Raw genomic sequence first — 23,764 nt, forward strand, 5'->3', positions numbered from 1 at the left:
TTCCTCCGCCCCTCTCAGAGAGCCCGGCAAGTTACCAAGAGTATCTCGCCCACGCGGTAAAGCCTGGCAAGCTACCCGTGACATGTTCGATATGCCAAACACAGTAACAATTGTCACAATGGAGATGTTACTGGGCCCACTCGAGCAAATTGATGAACAACAGGAGGACACTGACAATGACAGTGACAGGTGGCTGAAGAAAAAAACAAGGGTATCGGTGCTTGATACACATTGCTAATTAATGTTTGATTCCCACCACTGAAAAGAATAATCCCTCCTTTCAGAGCTAGAAGCTACACCTGAGCACTGACAAGTGTGGCCCAAAATTCAAATAACAACAATTCAAAAAATCATAATTTTTCCCTACAGATTTAAGAAAACAACAGCGTATGAATCCAGGATTCAGGCACATGAGTTTGTGATGTGCTCTGAGGCCAAGACAACCAGTTTTCTAAGAACTACAAACAGGTGTTCAATAATTCAAGTTTGACAGTAGGTTTGGACTCTGCAAACTGAAATACTCAGTTTCACTGAGCATTTGAAGCTCCATTTCAAGTGTCAGTCACCTGAGGGTCCCCAGCCACCTACACTTCTGCCTCACAGACTATAAATTTAGAGGTTTGCAGGCATCCTCATCAAATGATAATTCATCCCAATGGCTCACAGATACCAACAAAGCACATTACATGTTTACCAATTTATTATGTCAGAATAAATGTTTTGATAAAAGATAAAATTTAGGAAAATCAATGAAAGAGAAGCACTGGACAAAGCAGGTAGGTTGAATGGGTTGAGAGTAGAGTTTACCCTGCCTTCTGTGGGCAAAACACCTTTCAGAACAACACTGTTCATTAAAATGGACCTTACAGAGGATGCTATAAACTTTAGATATTAATCATTTGAAAGTTATTTCCCATTTTCTTTCCCAAAAAGAAAATCAATAGATTTCTTTTCTCTCTCTCTCTCTCCTTTAAGGTATCTGTGGTACTTTTCACGTCAATGTAATATACTAATTAATTATTTCTTCCTTCCCTTCCCTCCGTTGTCACCATTTTTGTAATGACCAACATCCACACACACTTGGTTGCAGTATTTGAAAACTCTTTTTTAGTTTCATTGCTTGTCAGAGGTCACACACTTTTGTTGACCTGTGAATAATCTGGTTGCAAGGATTAAGAGGGTTACACTCATTTGGTTGTGGTATTGCTGGAGATCCCACACTTTGGTGTGGCACTAGGAAATTCCAAACATTAGATATTAAATTTAGTCAAATACTTTTCTTTATCTACGAAGATGTTCATGTTTTAAAATCCTTTTAAGTTATTAAAGCTTATTTTTAATGTAAATCAATCTCTTGTTCTTGTAGTTAAATGACTTGGCCATGACATAAACAGCATCTTCTATTATCTTAATATTTTTCATCCCTGTAGTGTCAAAACTCTGTTTAACCTCTCTACATTTTAGCTGATAATTTTTCTAAGGAATTTTAACCTCTTGGAGCTTTATCATTTACACATCTGCAAATGAGTCAAGAAGAAGAACAGAATATTGAAGTCACATCAGGGCATTTTACTTCTCTAAGATTCTGCCATTCAATTCCTTGCTGTGTAGCAGCTATTTAATGAATTCAAATAAACACCTTATCTTTATTTTATCTAGTTTCTTAGATTGTTCCGTGAGGGAATTTTTGACTGTGCTGTCACTCTGTCATTGCCAGAAGCAGACATACATTTAAAAAAAAAAAAGTATGGTAGCCTGCACAATTCAATCAGCTAATCAGTGGCTGAATAAATAGCAGTACTCCTACATACTGCTGGAGTGATAGCACAGCGGTAGGGCATTTGCCTTGCATGCAGCCAACATGGTTGACCCGAGTTCGATTCCTCCGCCCCTCTGGGAGAGCCCGGCAAGCTACTGAGAGTATCTCGCCCGCACGGCAGAGCCTGGCAAGCTACCCGTGATGTATTCGATATGCCAAACACAGTAACAACAAAGTCTCCAATGGAGACGTTACTGGGCCCGCTCGAGCAAATCGATGAACAACAGGAGGACAGTGACAGTGACTCCTACATTAAAAAAAAAATGTATGGTAGCCACACTTTGTGGTGTTTGAGGGAGAGTAAAACAATGTGCCATAGATTGAACAGAGTTGTTTGCACATTCTAAGAATTTGCTCTACCACTTATGCTATCTCACCACACCATGAATCAATATTTTATAATATCAATTAAATAATATTCTTACTACTTTCTTCTAAATTTGCTAATAGCTAATCTGCTGACATAATAATATTCACAGTTCCTATATCGTTGATAATAACCTAAACATTTCAGTCCCCCCAAACCATCTATTTTGAGTCATTCCCTGCCTCACACTCATCAACAGTCACATGAATCTACTTTCTGTTCCTATAATTTCACAACATTGGTTCCCAGATCTGTACTCTCATAGTTGGTCTTACCCTTCTCCTGGAAAGCTCTGTCCTTAATCTTAGCAAGTTACCAACTCAAACAGCTTTCTTAGGGCAATATATTTAATGTTATGGCTTTCCTGTCTGACCCCACAATCCCCAAACAATATAATCTGTATTTTTTAAATGGATACTAAAACCAGTCAATAACAAATAGAATATAAATGTCCAGAAAGGACAATGCTAGCCCCATCCCACTTCCTTGTTCAATATAAATAAAATAATAAACCAAAATATGACACCTTTTGGTAGAACAACATTACTAAATTATAGAAATTAAAAGTATTATTCTTTGGAGTATGGCAAACCCAGATTCAACTCATTTCAATGGCATTTTATAGATGTCTAACTTCTATATAACTACCAGCAAGGTTCTCAGTCTCAGTTTCCAAGATAATAAAATGTGAATAATGAGAGTATGTATCTGGCAATATGTTTGTAATCATGTACTATGAATCATTTATATGATAAATGCTTAATATAATGGGTGGGTCATAGAAAATTCTATAATACATAAGCTATTATGATAACAATGACTCTTTTCATGGTTATCATGATGAAACTAAGGGTCTATACCATCTGATACAGTGCTAAATCATTCAAACACTCACAATAAATTATACTCTTTTCCACCAAGCAGATAAAGTACTATCACCAAATCTTGCAGCAACAGATTTTGCAAAATGTTATATTCTTTTATCTCTATATCTGGGAAAGTTTTCTAGTAGGGAATATAAATCAACCCTAGAAAAGCTACTTAAAAACAAGAATTTATCAGAAGTGCACAGCACAATCTAATCTCACAATATTAAAGGAAGCATTAAATAATCAAGTTCTGTGAGGAAAAGTACTCAAATGAACTCCAGAGAACTGGAAGGTTCAGAGAACTCACTCTAAAGCAGTGTCTTTTTAGTGCAAAAACTACACACATTTTACACTCAGTTCAAAATTCCAAACTTTTAGCAGAAAGAATCTTATTGGCCTAACCAGACCAGGTACCTACTCCCATATCAGCTACCTCTGATCCAAATACTGGAGTCAAGCATCAAAGTTTCAGATTGTAGATCTCATCTGTTGATGAAGGATGGCTCCCAGTGAAGTTCCTTGTTTTGGATCAGTACACTATGCCATGAAGTACTTCTACAATAGCAGGGACCCAATGGAAGAAAAGCTGCCTATAAAAGAAGCCATTTTGTTCTACTCATCACCCATCCAGAACACAAGTGCCCAAGTTATGCACCATTAGCTGCTTGGGAGGGAGTTAATTAGAAATTAAATATAATTGAATTGTTGAATCTGCTTTCAAGTTCTCTAAATAGAAAAACAACATGCTACCTTGTAGAGCCAATCGTGCAAATCAAAGCTGAGTCCTATGATGACAGAAAGCCTCTGTGACATTTCTAAATGAGAGGAAAACACTTCTAAATTTTCCCTGGTGCCAGTTAACAAAATTTGAAGTATTGTGTTTATATTGCAACCATAAAAGGAATTTTTTCAAATGAGTTAAGTGTCAAGGACAGTTTTATATTTTGCAGCCCAAATCATATTAAAATCCCTGGTGACAATCCTCCCTATTATTCTTATACAAATTGTTTGTCACCTAAAAACCTAGGTAAAAACAACAAATTCTATACTAAAAGAAATACTTATACAGTTATAGGCCTTTACTAGCCAAAAAGATATTAAGGAAATTTCACTGAATGAGCTAAAATGTATTGCAAATTTAGATAGGGCTGAGAGTCATGTGATTGGAGAGTATCAGCAGAGGAAGAAGAATGGGATGGAAGGGGAGTAGATTCACATGGATAATTTAATTGGCATCAGTTAGCTCCACATTTACTATGGCATTACTATTTTCCACAGGAGATCTGGACCTATGGTTCTCAAACATTCTCTGAACTAAAAAAATATTTCATTCATTACCTGTAAGATTGTCATAGAATTTAATAAGGAGAAACAAACAGTGAAAGTATCAATAAATCTGCTCAGTAGGCAAACTATTGGGTTCATTAATATTTGAAAGCTATGCATCTGTTTTGCTTTTCTGTTTGGGGGTACAAGTCCATCAGTACTTGGAAGGGAAAAGTTCCTTGTAGTATTGGAGACAAATTGGGGCTCCCCCATGCAAGGATGAGCCCCAGCCCTTTTAGTCAACTTCCTGGCCCCAAGTGATATGAATTTTTGGAGGTCATTTTTGTCTTTTAAGTCTTAGTTTATTAATCTTAAGTGAGTACGGTAAAATCTACAATTCTTACTGATTGTTCGGAATATAAAATGAGACAACTCTAATAGGTTTATCATAGTGTTGTCACATAGTAGCACTTTATAATTATTTGTTTTTGTTATTATTTTAGGCACTATAAATTACAATACGATTAATATTTCAGAAATACAATGTTCCTACACCACACCCCCCTCATACTTCCCAAAGGAAGGCCATCAAGGTATCTACGGCCCTTATAACCTCTCTCTCTCTCTTCCCTCTCTCTCTCTCTCTCTCTCTCTCTCTCACACACACACACACACACACAGAGTAAACTAAGTTCTATCGATGAACTTTCAGGATCTGTGGTCTGTTATCATAAACAACTGTTTACTCCCTTATTATTTCTTTATATACCACATATGAGAAAGATCATTTGTTATTGTCCCTCTGTCCTTTGAAGCAATTAGCTAAAACATGATACACTCCAGTTCAATCCAAGTTGCAATGAAATACAAGCATTCATCTTTTCTTAGATCTGAATAGAATTCCACTGTGCATATATACCACAAGTTTAGCATATAATTATCTGCTCTAGGGCACTTGGGTCCAGGTATTAGCTATTATAAATAGTGCTAAAATAAACGTAGGAGTATAAATATCTTTTTTGAGATAATGATTTTTTGCTCTTGGGGAAGATGCCAAAAAGTGAAATAGCTTAGTCTTGCAGTGGGATGATATTCCCACCAGCAGTGAATGAGGGTTCCTTTTCACCACATCCCTGCAAGCACTGTTTTTTCCAGTCTTTTTTATTTATTTCAATATCACAGACATGAGACAATGTCTATCACACTGTTATTTTGTCATTGTCATTTATATATTCCCAATGGTAACTTATTAAGAATACTTTTTCATATACCTATTGGCAATATGCATTTTTTTTCCTTTGAGAAGGAAGATTTAGCTCCTCATCTCATTTTCTGATGAAGTTGTTAATTTTTCTTGCAGATATTAAATTTTGTGTTTTATAAATCTTCTATATTAGTTCACTGAGATGAATAAGTAGTTTTTCCCATTCAGTAAAGGGTCCTTTTACTCTAATCATTATTTTGTTCATGGTGCAGAACCATTTTTATGGGGGGGTTATTTATTGGGATCACACCTAGTGTTCTCAGGAGTTACTCCTGGCTTTGTTCTAAGGGTTCACTGGTAGTGCTCAGGGGACTATACATTGTGCCACAGATGAAACCAGAAGAGGCCATATTCAAGGAATCTCGTCAACCCCTGTATTATACCTCTAGTTGCATTACAGAAATTTTACTTGATATATACCATCTGTTTGATTTTATTTCTATTTTCTTCACTAATGGCATTGAATCATTGATGCTGCCTCTAAAGCTTATATAATAAATAGTTCTGCTTAAATGAATCTGCTATCTTCAATGTATTAAATATATTCAGGTCTAATATCAAGGTCTTTGAGCAGATGAGACTGTACAGCAGATAAGGTGCTTTTCTTGCATGCAGCTGGTCTGAGTTCAAGTCAGGCACCCCATAAGGCCCTGAGAGAATCACCAGGAGCAATCCCTGAGCTCTGCCAAGTCTGAACTGAAAACAAAACAAAACAAGTCAAGTTATTTAATCCATTTGGAATTAACCAATGTATATGGTGGGAGATAGGGGTCCAAATTCATTTTTTTCAAGTGACAAACCAGTTTTCAAAAAAATCATACATTATAGAAGTTTTATTTCCTCCATGTAATGTACCTAACTCCTCAGTTGAAGATTAAATAACCATAAATCTGAGGAATACACTCTATTCTCTCAATTCTATTTCATTGATCTGAGTGTTTGCTTTTTTTCAGTACCACACAATTTTGATCAGTAAAGCTTTAGAGAGTGATTTAAATTCAGGGAGAGAGAATCCTCCCATTCCTTTATTCTCAGGATGGCTTTGAATATTTGGGGGCTACTCCTCTCTTTAGTTCTTTAACAGCCATTTCTTTGAATAGAGTGGTTTTAAATATTTTCCTTAAGCATCCCAGAAAATTAATATTACTATAAACCATGGTGCCTAAACTAAGCACTGTAGCACTGTAGTACCATCCTCCCCTTGTTAATTGATTTTCTCAAGCAGGCACCAGTAAAGTCATTGTGAGACTTGTTTCTTTTTATTGGCATATCAAATACGTCATGGGTAGCTTGCTGGGCTCTCTGAGAGGGGTGGAGGAATTGAACCTGGGTCGGCCCGCATGCAAGGCAAATGCCTTACTCGCTGTGCTGTTGCTCCAGCCCATCTAAACTAAAATTAAAAAAAAAAAAAAGACAAAAGTCTGAGTCACCAATCAGAACATAAAGAAAAGCAACTATCATTTATTATCCTTATCTTTGAAATTCTGGGAAACACCCTGCATGACCCAGGGCTACTCCTAGCTCTGTGCCCAGGGATCACTCCTGGTGGTGCTAAGTTGCTCACATAGTGACATGTTGTCAAAAACCCAGGCCTCCATAACGCAAAGCATAGTCTCAGCCCACTGAACTATCTTTCTGAACCCAACATTGTTTTCCAGTATTGGGGTGTCAAACTCAAGACTTCACACTTGTAAGGTACATGCCCTACGACTGAGTTACATCACTAGCCTTTATTTATCATTTTAAAGAAAGATAGAACTACTTTAACTGTCCAAATGAGAAGAAGCACATAATCTCAGAATAAAATAATTCATTGTGCCACCGACAAAATCAATGTAAGTCTTATGAACTGACACTGGGGTACCAATGTTAAAAACCTACAGGGCAGCTAAAGCCAATGATTAGAATAATGTGGAATATGCCCTGCACTTCCTTACTCTGCTCTTTGACTCTTGCTATATACGATCGCAGGAATACCTACTTAGCCAACGTTCCAACATGCCCACAGTCACAACTCTTTTCTGAGTCCCCAAATTGGAACTCCCCTGACGGCAAGTCGATTCTCTCAACTATATGGGTAGGAAACAATTGTGATTTATACATAAAAATGAATTTTATTCAGTCACTAAAGGAAGGAAATACTGACACACAAGCTAAAACCTGAATAGAGACATTAAGATCCCTTGGAAACATGTTAGGCAGAAAGAAACAGTCACACATTACAAGACATATTGCATACTGCCACTGATCTAAGGTCCCTAGAATAATGAAACATAAACAAGAGAAAAGCAAAGTAGTGGTTTCTAGGGGGTGCATGAAGGGAAATCGGGAGTTATTGTTGAATGTGTGTGGAATTTCAAACAAAACAACAAACTGTTCTCCCGTTGTTCGTCGATTTGCTCGAGGGGGCCCAGTACCATCTCCATTTTGAGATTTGTTGTTACTGTGTTTGGCATATTGAATACGTCATGGGTAGCTTGCCAGGCTTTGCCATGTGGGAGAGATACTCTCCGTAGCTTGCTGGGCTTCTGAGTTTCATTTGAGAAAAATTTAAAGGTTCTGGAGAAATATAGTGACAATGCTTGAACAATGTGAATGTGCTTCCTGCCATAGAACTTGACACTTGAAACTGGCATAACTGGTAAATTTTATTATGTATACTTTGCCACAATAAAACAGTATGGTTTCTGAAAACACATAATCATAGTCTACTCAGACAGCACAGGGATTAAGTCATCTGCCTGGCATCCTACGGTCTCCAGTTTGAATCCCTGGCACCCTATATGATCCAAGCACTGTCACGTTTCAATTCTGAGCACAGAGCCATGACTAGTCCCTGAAAATCCCTGGTGCAGTTCAATTCCACCAGCATCCCACTCCCCCCAAAAGAGGAAAAGAGACACATGCGCTAAAACCTGAATAAAGACATTAAGATCCCTTGAAGATATAATCATAAAAACTTAAGAAACTTTTAAGGAGTAGAGAGTCCTTAGAGAAGACTTGAACTCTGAGATAAGGAGCAATGAGACAGACAACTAGGGCACCAACTGCCAAATTTCAAATCAGTTCCAGATAACTACTGAGTAAAATCCACAAGAGGAGAAGATTTCAATTTGCACAAGAAACAATTTTCAGTAGCGCTATCCAAAGATAGATTTATTCTTTATAGAAATAATGATTTCCTATACATTGGAAGTGTTAAAGTATAAATGAAATATTCCTTTGGCAGAAGTCTTTAGAAAAGCAAGTTTCAGATAAATTTTGAGCTAAATTAGTGTTTCCTAAAGGCTTGCTAAATGGTTGATGGAAGCCCACAATGAAGTTTTTATTCAATGGTGAGAAAAACACAAAGCATAAAGACAAATTTGGATGTTTTTACAAAGCTAATCATTTGATTATTTAAATTTTAAGACTGCGTATTCAGTCTTTAGGTACTAAAATGGCCTCCTCTGAAAGCAAAATGAATAATAATTTTTTACACTTGAGTATTTTATTTTGGCTAAACTAGAAACTGACAAAATAAATGTTGAGGGTTAAATTTTACTGGACTCAAAGTTTAAGACTTTCCTTAATAACTCCTCATATCATTAAAAACTTCAAAGAATCCTTATTTAAAAAATTATCTTCAAAGTTTTGTTTTTGCTCATTTTAATCGTGTTTCAGCTATATGTGCAAGGAGTAAAATCTCAGGAGGATTTTCTCCAATGCTTCTTTAGAGTATGCTTAAAATTACATGAAATGAGAGGATTCCCAATCTCTAAGGGATTTACACCACAAGAAAAAAGAAAACATTGTTTTAGAAATGTTTGTTCAAATTTACCAGAGAGTCAATAGGTCAAACTGCAAATACCATTAGCCTCTCAATGAACTTTATTATGCAGAAGTTCTGGGGGGAAAATTATGTGTGAATGTGTAGCTGCGTATGTGTGCGTGTGGGGGGGGGGTTGTGCACACATTTACAAAGAGGTGAGGAGTTAATAAATCGTTATGTATGCAAAAATTTATAATAAGGAAAGAAGATATACATTTAGAATTATAGACAATAACTATTTAATGTAAAAAAAATTTGGAGTTCGTTATTACTGGAATCTACCAGGAACAATGGTTTGTCTATAAGTCTTTCTGTAGGCTCCCTCCCCATTTTCCCCTTTCATTTCTAAATTAACAGGGAAAGGGTGCAGCTAGTAAGTTATCTTATTGTCAATAATAAAAAGAACAAACATACATTGATGTCTTACTCAGTACCAAATCTCCATGATTTTTGGAACCAATATTGATGCTTTTCCCAGCATTATCTCCATTTGGATCCTACCAAAAACATTTCTTTTGCTGACACTCACAATCTGTGAAAATAGCATTATCTTCTGTGGCTTCAAAACAGAAACTACTAAACCTGGTGGTTGGTAAAGACTTGTAATTCAATTCTCTTAATATTACTCTAATTTGCCACTTTCTGGGGGTTGATTTATACATTTTTTAGCTTGATTTGCTTCTTGAAACCCTTGAAAGAGATATAGTACCCTTTTGATATTAAAAACTAATTCATTAAAACATGGATCTAGTCTGAATCACAAGCTTTCAGTTCTCTGTATTTCAATCAATAAGAGAGGAATCTGGGCTCTCAGAATTTAAGTTCAAATACCAGCTTTTAGCACTTTTGTAACCTTCGGCTACATTATAAGATAAGATACATTATCTTTCCAAGTTTCACATCCTTCCCCTATAAGATGCAGAAAAATGACATATCAGCTTGTTAAAATTAAATTAGATAGAAAAAATTACTATTACTACTATCACACTTCTTCTCTTCCTCCTCTACTTACTTGTCTGTATCACATTATCATCAGATCAATGTTAAGATGTTCTGGAGATAATTAATAAAAATCATCTTACTGCTTTCAGAAAAATAGAAAACATAACTTTAATTTTTGTGTGCAGGTAGCTCTTAGAATTCAAAGTAAAGTTAAATCAAGCTAGAAGAAGCAGAACCTAGGAGTTAATTGACACTAATTTTTTTCAGGATATTACCATCAAGAAAAATTATAGTAAGCAGGTAAGGCCTTTGCCTTGCAAAACAACCTATGAACAGGGTTTGATACCCAGCAACCCATATGGTCCCCCGAGCCCTATCAGGAGTGATCCCCGAGCACTATCAGGTATGGCCTCAAAAAACAACCCACTTCCCCACCCCACCCCCCCCAAAAAAAAGAAAAAGAAAAAGGAAGAAATTACAAAGAAGCTGCAACCATTCTTTCTATCCTGAGGCAAATGTATCAAGATATATAGAGATCCGGGACTAAAGCGATAGCACAGTGGATAGGGTGTTTGGGTTGCACGCAGCCAACCGGGATTTGATTCCCAGCATCCCATAGGGTTCCCCAAGCACGGCCAGTAATAATTCCTAAGTACATGATCGAAGAGTAACCCCTGCACATTACCAGGTCTGACCCAAAAATGAAAAAAAAAGATACAGAGATCCTGTTCTCTGAAGCAGAGAAGTCTTTTATTATTTCTTGTTCAGAGAAGCCAAATTTTTGACTTTTTGACTGAGAAACCCAAGAATATTGCATATGGTGGGTGTGGTTGTTAGGGAAAATCTACATGGTGTTGTCCAAAGAAGGATAATAAGGATACTAAGCAGGTATCCAAAGTCCATCTCATCATCAAAAATCTATTGGATTAAGCTTGACTAAAGGTGAAGCCATTTTCATTCTTTATCAGCCTCTTTTAATATGTTGTCTTAATATATGCTATTAATTCTTAAGTTATTTTTTAAATAATTTTGAGAAAAATGATGTCTCAAAACAGTTTTTTTCTTTAACAAAAATAGTATATAGATAACTTGTACAATATGCAAATGACAAATGTAGAGATAAGATACACCTATGAAACCTCATCACCATCACCTATGCTATAAGCACCAGAAGTTCATTCCTGCTTTACTTATTCACTGGAAGATATATTTCTATATTTTATCTTGTTACAGTAGTGTTAAAGTTTATGTCATCAACCTACAAAATTAGGGCATTCCCTCCTCTATCAGTATACCTATGAAACTCCAGGGTCTCTCTGTTACCTAAGGGATTTTGTAATGCTTTTTTTTTTTTTTGTAAATATGTTAGATGTCTGTTTTGGACTTTTGTTTTTGAGATCGTGTGACTTAAAAACTGTTTCCATAGTAGGGTTTTTTCCCTACTTCCAATGCTTCTTTAGTACTTCAGCATCAGCGTGTCTGTATCTTTCTACCATTGTCCCAAGGCAAGTGGCAAGGGCTTTGGAACTTCTCTAACGTATATGTCCTTAAAAGAAATTATTTCATTGTAAACTTCTCCATTAGGATTTCCAGAAAATTCATTGGTTTTATGATCATTATTTAACAATGATTTATGCTGTTACAAAGTATCAAAAAGCATCTGAGAATGACATAGAGAAGCAGTTGTTCTCTTTCATTTTATTTTGTAGATTTTTGTTCGGTTGGTTTGGGTTTGGAAGTCACATCAAGAGATTCTGTGGACTCCTCCTAGCTCTGTGTTCTCTCCCAGCAGTATACTCAAGGGACCACGTGGTTCTTTCTGGAGATGGAATCTGGGCCTCCTGAATGTGTGATCATCCCTTTGAGGTAGAGCCACCGAGCCAGGAGCAGAGATTCTCTACGACAAAAATAATTTTTATGCCCAATAAGAAGACATTTATGCTTAAAAGTTAGTCTCAGAAAATTATTTTGCTCTGATAATTTTTGTTGATGATGATATTTTAGTGAGAAAGGATTAACAATGAAAAGCAATCATGTACAAAAATAATAATAAAAACACCTACATTTTCATTAAAGTTTTCTTCCAGCTTACTAGCTGAACAAATTCCAAACAACCGAGATATGCAGAGTTTTATTAATTTGGAGCTCCAAACAACTAAGTAGTTTATGGAAAATATTTCTTATGAAGCGCAAGGCTCAGGAGGTGCACAGAGTGAAAACAAATCCTACCTACACTCTAAACAGCTGTGTGACTCTGAGCAAGTTACTAATCTATTGAAATACCAAGGTCTGGCCTAAACACATGCTTTTGTTTAAGCGTGTGTATATGAGTTTCTTTGAAAAGGTAAGTAAAGTAAGTAAAGGCCCTCCTGTTGATCATCGATTTGCTTGAGCGGGCCCAGTAACGTCTCCATTGGAGACTTTGTTGTTACTGTGTCTGGCATATCGAATACGTCACGGGTGGCTTGCCAGGCTCTGCCGTGTGGGCGAGATACTCTCGGTAGCTTGCCGGGCTCTCCGAGAGGGGCGGAGGAATCGAACTCGGGTCGGTCATGTTGGCTGCGTGCCAGGCAAACACCCTACCACTGTGCTATCGCTCCAGCCCTATTCTATCTTTAGTTTGAAAAGGTATAAACTGTTAAAGACCACTGGGGAAGACTATTTATTTTTTGTCTACAATAAAAACCAGGATGCAGCAAAATTTATATAAATTACCATAATTTGAATGAGAGAGGCATGCTTAAGAACTTAGAATAAAAGTTTGAATTCTTTCTCTATCACTCACTGGCTAAGCAATGAATTACACTGGAAAATGAATTACAACCTCTTTGAGTCTTAGCAGTAAAGGTGGAATACTTAAAGGGATTGTGTGAGAAATAAAATCAGACATTCCCTGGAATGGGTTTAATTTACCACTGTAACCATGACATAGTACAATTAGAGTTAATTTTCATTTTCATAGTTTTAGGAGAGATCGGTGTATGCCAGGTGATGGTATATACAGCTTAAATCTTCTCTAACTTGGTGTGAGGTACACCTTCAGAAAAACTTATAATTATAAACTGGAAAAAAATTCTCCAATTATACATATATCTACTACCAGCTACTGAAGATTATGCTAGATCTGATATTTTATTTTTATTTTATTTTCACTTTATCATATTTTAAAATAAAATATATAACAAACTTGATGAAGTGCTTTTCACTACTGTGAAACAATTCTAAGTCTGTCTTACATACATGTAGAATACACAATAATTTTTAAGGTCTTTGATTTTCAGGATAACCATGCAGAAATTATTTTTTAAAAAGGTAAAATTATTTTTTAAAAAGGTAATATTAAAAAAAAAAACAGGCTTCCTTGAAATCTGTTCCTGCTCAACAGTATATATTCATAAACAATGGTTCCAGGGATTTTCCTGCACAATAGACATTATCTAACAGAAGAACCTAAAATTCTTCTTCACCTCCAAACTTCTCTTGTCATGGGCACTGGTGGTATTGTGGTGAGCATAGCTGCCTTCCAAACTTCTCTTGTCTCAGAACAGTGAAAGAAGATTTCATCTACCTTCTACCTCGCTGGCAGGGCAAAGTCAGTATTAATCAAAGGTGCCCTTTTTGCTACTGACAGAGTAGAGGTACACAAAACCAAGAGCTTCTTGCCAAACCCTCGGGGCTTTAAATCTTTTCCAAGTAAGCTGCAATTTGTAAGGAAACCCTATGAATGATGCTGTTCAAGGAAGTTCAAGCAGGCACAGACGGATAGAGTAACATTTCACCATCTGCCTATGGTGATAATAATAATGTCTGTGCCTTGCAGAATGTCTAATTGATTGTGTAACAGAAACACAAGGATCCCACCATAGCCCAACAAAGATTATTCCTAAATTATACCTTTTGTAGAGGAAGAGTGCTAAGGTCAGTGATCCTAAGAAACAATTTTGAGCTAATGAACTTTCTGGTGGGAGAATGATAGTAGCTCTGAGACACAGTAGAGTGAAATCAAATGATCTCATTTTATTATGCGCGTTTAGAGTGATGTTAGTCGGGGTCCACATACAGAGTAGAGTAACGAATAAGTTTAGGACAGCATGTCCCCCTAGTGGAATAGAAAATGCCTTGACGTGATGGGAATGGACATCTGTCTTGGATTTCTTGCAGAGTAAACTTGGGCTGCTTCTCTCTTTTTGATATTTAGACAGAGGCTTGATTCAGAAGAGTCATATCATGTCTGATGAAGTAGGAGTGTCTGACACAAGTAGATATCTATGCTAGCAGGACTGGGACCTCATTTCTCTACAAGGGCAGAGCTCAGGCCTGAACTGAAACATGTCGATAAAGCAAGCTGGAAAAAAGAAAAGTAGCTTTGGTTTCACAAGCTTCTTCAATTACCTCATTCACAGAAAGGACCTACACAAGCACACTTGAGTTTGAAGAAAATTGGAATTGGTGACTTAGTTTACCAACTCTTGTCCAGGTCCCCATAATATAAGGGAAGCACTGTTTTATAAAATAACTACAAACAGATTTTTTAAAATTATTGAATATGTTTTTCTATATGTGCAATATATTCACATATTTGTATATGTTTTAGGATTATAAGTGCTAATTAATATTAAAGCTATAAAATAATTACTCCATCAATTTTTTATTTAAACTAAGTGACAAGGAGATAATCTAACTTATCAAGGGGTATATTTTTCAATGTGTATATGAGATTTATACTTCAAGATTATTATTAGTTATTTTTAAAACATAAATAACACTGCCTCATTTTCACTATATATAATTAGTTCTAGCTCTTAAGCTGTGGAGGTGCTGGGGATTGAACCCAGGGCCTCGTGCATGCTAAGCACACGCTCTACCACTGAGCTACACCCCCGACATAAAGGATGGATAGCACGGTGGTAGGGCGTTTGCCTTACAAGTGGCCAACATGGCCAACCTGAGTTCGATTCCTCCGCCCCTCTCGGAGAGACTGGCAAGCTACCGAGAGTATCTCGCCCGTACGGCAGAGCCTGGCAAGCTACCTGTGAGGTATTCAATATGCCAAACACAGTAACAACAGGTCTCTTGATGAAGACGTTACTGGGCCCGCTCGAGCAAATCGATGAACAATGGGAGGACTGTGCTTACCGACCGTGCTTATAATTAGTTCTGCTTTATTATTATTATTATCATATTATTATTATGGGCTGGAGTGATAGCACAGCAGGTAGGGCGTTTGCCTTGCAAGCGGCCAACATGGCCAATCCAAGTTCGATTCCTCCACCCCTCTTGGAGAGCCCGGCAAGCTACCGAGAGTATCTCGCCCACATGGCAAAGCCTGGCAAGCTACCCATGACGTATTCGATATGCCAAACACAATAACAACAAAGTCTCACAACAGAGATGTTACTGGGCCCGCTCAAGCAAATCGATGAACAATGGGAGGACAGTGACAGTGATCATATTATTATCTACAATAGCTATATCTGTATATTCTCATTCTAGGAAGTGAGGCTGGTTTTCTAGTTCTGTGGGGGACCAAACATCCTGTTTTAAGTAAATGAACTTAAATAAACTGAAGTGAGTTCATCTAAAGAAATATATTAAGATAGCACTAATCAAAGAGACTTCAAGCTTTGGTTCAGAGAAATAAAATATGGGATTTTTCTCCCCTTTAAGCCAAGCTTCTCCCTCTTAATCAGCAATTAATTTTTCTTCAAGAACATAGATTTTGGGATAGTTTTAGACTATCCTTTTTACCTTGATAGTCACTTGGGAGTCTCACATCCAACTTGTCAACTTATTTGGGAAAAGGCTATCTGTGCTGAAAAGGTCATATTGTCTCTTACTGGAGATGAAAACACACACACACACACACACACACACACACACACACACACACACACACAGCCTTACCAGACTTCCACAACTCTAGGATCTTCCACAAAGCAAAAAGCATCCAAATCTCTTACCCAAAAGTTTCTTCTTTCTGCTTTTCCCAGTAATACTCAATAGCTCTATGAGAGAATGTCCTAATTTATCCAACATAAGGCAAAAGAGATCCCGGACGAGAATAGTGCAGTCTTCTGCCCCCACGCCTGGCTGTTCCTTCCCGGGGCCCCTTGGAGGGGAACGGGTTGAGCTTTCCTCCCCGCCCCGACCAGGGCTCCTGTAGCCAAAGACCTCCAGTACCAGCCACCACCATGCTGAGACCACTCTCCGCACACATGAAGGTACTGGCAGAGGGACAAAGCAACGCGGGTTCCGGGGCCGAGACCTCCAAGCCTACTCGGATTGGAGTCGAGCATCTTCCACCCAGATCCTCCAAATTCCAGTAGGCGGGGGTCACACCCACCACCTGGCCCCCTGGCGCCGTGTAATCCCATCAGCGGCCAAGACTCAGAGACTATAAAATCCAGCTCCCGGAACCGCGCGGCCGCATTCACAACCGCATGACATCTTATCAGAACTTTTTTTTATGACATCTTATTGTCTCATTCCTACTTTGGACAAACATGCAGGCTATCGAATGTAGCCTGCCCACAGGGCAGAGTCTGACAAACTCCCTGTGGCATACCAAATATGCCAAATACCAGTAACAATGATGGGTCTCATTCTCCTAAAGAGCCTTGAATATAATCTCAGGGCTAGGATGAAAGAGACGTTACTGGGGCCTGCTCGAGGCAATCGACGAATAAATAAGCCAAGCTTCTCCCTCTTAATCAGCAATTAATTTTTCTTCAAGAACATAGATTTTGGGATAGTTTTAGCCTATCCTTTTTACCTTGATAGTCACTTGGAAGTCTCACATCCAACTTGTCAACTTATTTGGGAAAAGGCTATCTGTGCTGAAAAGGTCATATTGTCTCTTACTGGAGATGAAAACACACACACACACACACACACACACACACACACACACACACAGCCTTATCAGACTCCCACAACTCTAGGATCTTCCACAAAGCAAAAAGCATCCAAATCTCTTACCCAAAAGTTTCTTCTTTCTGCTTTTCCCAGTAATACTCAATAGCTCTATGAGAGAATGTCCTAATTTATCCAACATAAGGCAAAACTCCCTATACACAGAAGTCTTAATGTTTTCCTTTTAGCTTTGGAATCCCTGCTTATTAGCACTGCATCTGGACAAGTCACACTGAGCCTGGATTTCATCACTTAACAAATAAGGTCCTGCTTCCCAATGGAGCACCAGGACTTTACCTAGGGTCAGCTGTTCAGATTGCTCAATGGCATGTATTATTATTATTATCATTACCAATGTCTTTCTACTAATAATTAATAATACTTATTAAACCACAGAGCAATAGTGATTTTTATTCTAAAAGTTTTCTGTTTCCAGAAAAGCACTTCTGCCTTTGTAATCACTTACTTTAACAACTCTGGGCTACAATTTAATGCTTCTCTTGTATTCAAAGTTCATTCACACATGCTTCCTTAAACCACTGTTCTGGACCCTGGGGAAACAGCATTGAATTTGGCAGAGTAAAATCTTTGGCCTATTGTTCACATACCAGTGGGGTTGAGAAACAATATACATAATAAATAAATTAATGTTAACTTTTAATTACAGTCTATTTTCCAATTATGAAAGCTAAATGAGGTTGAGGGGTACTTGACCTGGTAATAATCTTGCCCTTTAGGGTAAAAGCACTATCTCTCATGGAGCACTTGGGTTTTGCATCCTTTAGGTCATATAATCTGATCTCTGAGTAAATGGTTTCTACTTGTTATGATTTTAGAGATAAATGGGCCACGCCCCCCCCAAAAAAAGGAAAATATTTCCCCTACTAAGCAAACGATGTTTAAAATTCATCCAAGAGGCGGGGGAGGGGGGAGGCGGAAATAAAATGGTACTTTTCATGGTGTACAAAAGTTGACTGTCAGCGTCTAGATATGAATGGAATACCATCCCTAGCCCTTGCAGAAGCAGATACTATAAAGTTTTCTCTTCCTTGCTGAGCACAGAATCACCTTCTCAAACTTTTCTCAGAATAATTCTCTAGGAAACAAGTGTCAGCATTTTGTTAGCATGAGAGATAAAATTTATATCATTATAAAGTTTGAGGTCATGTTTCAACATAAATAAATCTAAAAGGGTGACATGCTGACTTAAAAATCACACTACGGATAGAAGAACTTGGGTCATTTCCCAAGTACATTTTGTTAGGACTGGGGTAAAGCTAAGAAGGAATGCTGTAAATAATGGGAGTGAGAGAATGCATGCCACCCACATTTGTGCCTGAGGTCATGTCATAAGACAATTCCATGCACCATCTGAGCTGAGAAACCACCTCCTTTTGTGTACATCTGTGTCTTTGATCCATGATAATTACACTCCATTCTTCCATTGTGCAGACCACTTTGGGGCTCATCAGCATAACCTTTCCATCTAACCTTCAAAAGATTCAAAGAATGGAACCACGGCCTGCCAAACCGCCTTTAACTTCCAAATTATACCACCACCACCCCTACACTATGGCTGGATGCAATACTGCCTTAGCGATTTCAATTTATGTCTGTTCTTGTACTATCTATTTGCCCAAGCAGTATCTTTCTGAAACTTGCATCAGATCACATTCTTCCTCTAATCACAAGTCTCCTATAACTTCCTATCTCTTTAATTTGATTCTTCCATCTCTGATTACCCACTATCTCTAGGCTTCTTCTATTGTTCCCTCTTGTGGTCCACCCTCCTTACACACCTCTAAGCTTTCCTCTAATCACTCAATATATTTTGGGGGCCACAAACAAAGAGAGCAGAGCACTCATCTTGCATGTGTGAGCCCCTGGGCTCAGTTCTCAGAACCACCAAAAAAATCAAATCAAATCAAAGTTCTATCAGTGTTTAGGAGCTACACCTGGGTCTGTATTCAGGGGGACTATATGCAGTACCAATATTCGAATCAAGGCCAGGGTTCAGCCACATGTTAGGCCTTATATTCATTTTCTGCCTCTTATCTTCTCTCCCTCTGTAGAGGATATATTTCCTCCAGAGAGCAATATAACTGCCGACTCACCACAACTATGCCTTTGACATGTCTGGATAGATGCCTTAATTAAACTAGCAAACAAACAACAATTTTACCTTACCCCATTGGATAATTCCTCATGCTACCTATCACTAGCAGACTTAATCTCATAGTTTCCTTCTTTTGTTCCTTTCCTACTTCCTGTCCTTCATCCTGCTTTATGGCTTCCTTTCTTTAATCATTTCCTGCCCCTCCCCTCAAAATATAATCTCCACCACAAAGTAAAGGATTCCTTTATTCTGTTTATTTCTGTGCCTCGATGAGATCATGGCTCAGAGCAAGCTCTCCAGGTGCTTTTATTAAAACTCACCCACTATGAAGATCGGGTGCCATGCTGAAGAGTGAAGAAACCACTGAATCTACAAACTACAACTGCTCTGCTTGGGTGACTTGAGTCCGATCTCCCATAACCATGGGTGACAGAGGATTAATCACATAATGATGTGCTACAGTGACAGGAAGGGAAAGTCCTTCATTCTTGAAGGAAAGCTAGATATTATCAAATGCTGAGTTTGCTCTGTAGCATTAAGTTTTATGTCTATAAAACAATATTCTTATTTCTTAAGTTCTTTTCAGAGAATACAAAAGAACCTTTGATTTGCCAACTGAAACTCTCAGGTGCCAATTAACTATGTCCCTGGAAACAAATATTTGACACTTAATCTTTGAAACCATAGTTTATTAAAATTAGATATTATGTTACTTCAAAATAGCCTATAGACCTGCAAAAACTCTTACATTTCCACACTGAAAATCACAGCAATATTCCTTGAGTAGGGATGATATGGAATATATCATTTACCCATGTTAAGTCTCAGTAGCTTGAATCTGTAAAGTAAATAGCTATACAGATATCCCTAGCACTTGTTCCAAATTATATTTTCTATGAAGCAGTCGTAGGATTTAATAGAAAGAGCCTGCTATTTTAAGTGTAAACTCTGACTCTCATTCATCACATTTATGAAGCCCATTTTTTAATCTAAAAAATTGGTAAATTATGGAAATAGCTACTGGAAATAATGACCTTGCGTATTTCACCTTTCAGTATATTGTATAAGATATGAATTTGAAGGATCACCCAGGAAACATCTAGGACTGTAGGGAACAGGGATCTAGCCGTTTGGTTCACCTAGGTATACCTGGGTAACACATTACAAGTCCCAGATACACTGATTAAATTAAATTTTAAAATATATGAATAATTAACAAAATATTTTTCTTCCTTTGTATTGCCTGGATTATTGCATGGATCAAAAGAAACAATTATGCTGTAAGGACTTACTAAAATTATATGTGCTGAGTTTTTAATTTTCTAAAGTAATATACATGTTAATGATTACCATCACGTATGTACTTTCTATTTTCTCAATTTACCCTTATCTGTCACTGTCACTGTCACCGTCCTCCGGTTGTTCATCGATTTGCTCCAGCGTGCCCAGTAACATCTCCATTGTGACACTTGTTTCTCTGTTTAGCATATCAAATACGTCATGGGGAGCTTGCCAGGCTTTGCCTTGTGGGCTAGATATTCTCGGTAGCTTGCCGGTCTCTCCGAGAGTGTCGGAGGAATCGAACCTGGGTTGGCCAGGTCGACCACATGCAAGGGAAATGCCCTATCCACTGTGCTATCGCTCCAACCCATATCTAATTAATCTAATACAAACCCGACTGAAAATCAACAGAAATGGGCATATATTGATGTAAGGAATATTATATAACATTATACTATTATATACATTATATATAATAACTTAATAGAATATCCATTATATTAGATAGATATATAAATATATACACACACTTACATATATTCATATACATATATTCAAACATATATTGATTTCTCTACATTTTATTTTACTTATTTGTAGGATGACATTGCTTTGTCCTTTCTCCCTTGCCACAAGGAGTTTAGGTTTACCAGGTTACACCCATCACAGTGCTCCAGAGTCACTCCCATTCCTTTGTTTATCTGTAACCACTTCTCTATGCTCTCTTCCTCAACCAGTTAATCAGCTTTCCCCCCTAATCAGACTCTGTTAATTTGTAATGTCAGATCCTTCTAGGACAATGAACTTGTATTGTAAGTTAATACTGCCTTTCACCTCTCCTTATGTCTTATGAATAGTTTACTTTAATGCAATGTCCTTTTTGTATAGGTACAGGAAGACCGTTAATATTATGCTTTGTAATTTAGGATTTAATTGGCTTTGAATATTATTCACTCACAGGCATTTACTTTCTCGACTTAAGCCTCAGTTTCCTTTGATTCCTAACACCCCAAAAGCAGGGTCCCAATGAGGAACTGAACGGACCCAGGGCAAGCGGCGAGCTACCCTGGCATCAAAATGGGCCAGGTCAAAGTGCCACGATTCTTAAATCTAAGTTAAGAGTTTGATCATAGACGAATGCTGTCATGATCCAAAGGTAACAACGAGACTAGGACCCTGCTAGGGATAGGAAAGACTATCTGGCCTGAGCTCTGTAGTCTGAGACAAAGATGGCCCTAGGAGAGCAATCCTATAAGTTTAAGGTATTTCTTACTGTATCCATACAAAATGATTTATATTATTTACGCTTATATGTTTGTTGGACAAGGAGAGGAGAAACACACCCAGGGGATTCCGTTCTAGAGTGGGTCGTCCTGCTGAGAGAATATCTGTCCCGAGGGAAAGAACTTTACCCCTATTGATTGTGACCACACCTATGTGTAATTGTTACCCCAACCCTCGTGCTTTGGGATTTAACTAGACTGTAAGAGTGGGCTAGGGGATCAGTATCCAGATTCCAGAGTCAGAGGGATGAAGGGGGATCAAGAAGAATGAAGTGGCATCCGGGAGGAAGAAGCAGGAGGAGAATCAGAGGAGACTGGAGATGGGAATGAAATAAACTGCAACTAAGACCAACCAGTCTGGCCCTCGTTCCTTCTTTCGCCTGCCCATCACCAATTACCTCCCCAGGGTAGGGGAACCGGCGTGAGACTACTGAATGCAGGCAGCGGGAGAGATTGACCACCGCCGCTGTTGCTGACTTTTTGGAGCTTACAGGCTTATTTATTTTGCTTTTGGGGTCACACCTGGCGATGCACAGGGGTTACTCCTGACTCTGCACTCAGGAATTACTCCTGGCGGTGCTCAGGAACCATATGGGATGCTGGGAATCAAACCTAGGCCGGCAAGTGCAAGGCAAATGCCCTACCCACTGTACTATCGCTCCAACTCCATGATTTCTCTACATTTTAAACCAGCTCACTGTCTCAATTGAGACCAAAGTTGTAGCTGGTAGAAGCCTGAAACTACATCAAAACTGAACTCATTAATCAGCAGGCATCACTAAGCACTTCTCTATGCATGGACGTTTTCTAGGCATAAGCTTATTTAATGTTTTAAGGTAGGTCTTTAAATTAATTTTGAATTAAGGTAATATAATTTACAAAACTATTGGAGTTTGGGGGACTGGAGTGATAGCACAGCAGGTAGGGTGTTTGTGTTGCACGGGGCCAACCCGGGTTTAATTCCCAGCATCCCATTATGGTCCCCCGAGCACCACCAGGAGTAATTCCTAAGTGCATGAGCCAGAAGTAACCCCTATGCATTGCTGGGTGTGACCAAAGAAGCAAAAAAAAAAAACTATTGTAGTTTTTATTATAATTGCAGAGCTACAACACCAGTCCCTCCAGCAATGTTTCAAGATCCCTCAACCATTATCCGAGGGTCTCATTCCTTTCCTCTTCCCAGCTGCCTCCTTGGTTCCCACTTCTACTGATCATGTATTTGTATTTGTTTGCATTGGAGATTGTGTAATCCCTTTTGCTTGTTTATTTATATTCTGCACATGAATGATATAATCTGGAATTTAACTTTTATTTTCTGACTCAGTGAAATAAGCACAATGCCTCCCAATTTCATTCAGTTTGCAGCGAACTGCAAGATTTCATCTTTTCTCATAACTGAATAATATTTCATTGTGTATGTACATCATAATTTCTTTATCCACTCATCAGTTGTTGGGGTTGTTTCCAGATCTTGGATATTGTAGATCACCATCTACAATTGTGTGCTGAATATAGGTATGCATCTGTCTTTTTTATTTAATTTTTTGTGTCCTTGGGGTAGATGTACAGGAGTGGAATTTTGCTGGGTCATCTGGAAGTTCTTTTCATAATACCTTGAGAAGTCTCCAAACTATTTTCTGAATTAGCTGAAAGATGATGTGAGTCCCAACAGCAGGGAATGAGAGTTCCTTTATTTTGGTTTTTGGGACACATTCAGCAGTGCTTAGAAACCATACTCAGGAATCACTCCTGGAGGGGCTCAGGAGACCAAATAGGATGCCAAGGATTGAATCCAGGTTGGTCACATGCCTGGCAAAGGCCCTACCTGCTATAC

At 38.1% G+C, this 23,764-nt stretch overlaps 1 protein-coding gene and 1 non-coding gene across 2 annotated transcripts in view; both read right to left on the reverse strand.

Moving 5' to 3' along the window:
* FHIT (fragile histidine triad diadenosine triphosphatase) overlaps positions 1-23,764 on the reverse strand; it is a 1,773,722-nt gene that overhangs the window by 1,583,661 nt on the left and 166,297 nt on the right. The window lies entirely within an intron of this gene.
* On the reverse strand, positions 15,149-15,220 carry TRNAA-AGC (transfer RNA alanine (anticodon AGC)). The gene has a single exon. It is a non-coding gene; the product is annotated as a tRNA-Ala (tRNA).

This window comes from Sorex fumeus, unplaced genomic scaffold, assembly GCF_029834395.1.
Source record: "Sorex fumeus unplaced genomic scaffold, SorFum_2.1 ptg000072l, whole genome shotgun sequence".
Lineage (NCBI taxonomy): Eukaryota > Metazoa > Chordata > Mammalia > Eulipotyphla > Soricidae > Sorex > Sorex fumeus.